An 884-nucleotide genomic window follows, 5' to 3' on the forward strand; every position below is an offset into this window, starting at 1 on the left:
GTCGAAGTACAAGAGCGTCTCGAAGACCAGATTGCTGTGGTCCAACAAGATAATACCTCTATCCACGCTTCCAAGGAGACGAAAAACTTCGTTGAAGTCTCGGGCATCTTCCTCATAGGCCTAGCATGCGCCCCGATTTGAGCGCTATTGAGAACGTTTGGGGTATTCTCCATGTTAACGAGGGTGTGAGACAATTTGACAGTGTGTCTGATATCAGGCGGCAAATTGTTTTGTCGTGGAGTATAATAACTACTGACTCCTTGAAGACGCTTGTTGACAGCATGGCTACACCTTTGGCTCAAGTTGTTTGAAAAACGGCGGTAGTATCGACTATTTGCGCATTGCGCATACAAATATTTCCGGATATATACTTCCTCTGTTCGACTTTACTAGCGACATTTCACTTTCGAATGACCCCCAAAAATAATGACTTGTCCAAATTCGATGAGTCATATCATGTTCGAAAGAGGATGAAAAATTAGAGGGGGTGTCTATTGACTGCAAGGCGCGCAAGTGAAGTTTTACGCTCCTCGCAGTTTCACAGCTGATGATTGGCTAAAATGTCGGATACAATGATGTAGAGTGGTCGGACCTTCCGGATTATTCATCCATAAGAGATCCGCAGGAAATGTAATAAATACCTAGACGACATACATATGGTAGGCTATTTGAATATACAAAGCAAGTCTACGTTTTTTGCAGTCCAATACTCAAATACAATGAGAAATTTACGTTAATACTTACATACCAACACCACACTTTTTGCACTTGCCAACACCGTTGTCCTCATCGAGGTCGACGATTTCAAGTGCTGTCAATATGTCGCTCATTTCCAAGTCCTCCGCAGTTTGTTGGGCCAGCCAGCTCACGCATCACCGCATAGG

The sequence above is a fragment of the Aphanomyces invadans genome, assembly GCF_000520115.1.
Source record: "Aphanomyces invadans strain NJM9701 unplaced genomic scaffold supercont1.62, whole genome shotgun sequence".
Lineage (NCBI taxonomy): Eukaryota > Oomycota > Saprolegniomycetes > Saprolegniales > Verrucalvaceae > Aphanomyces > Aphanomyces invadans.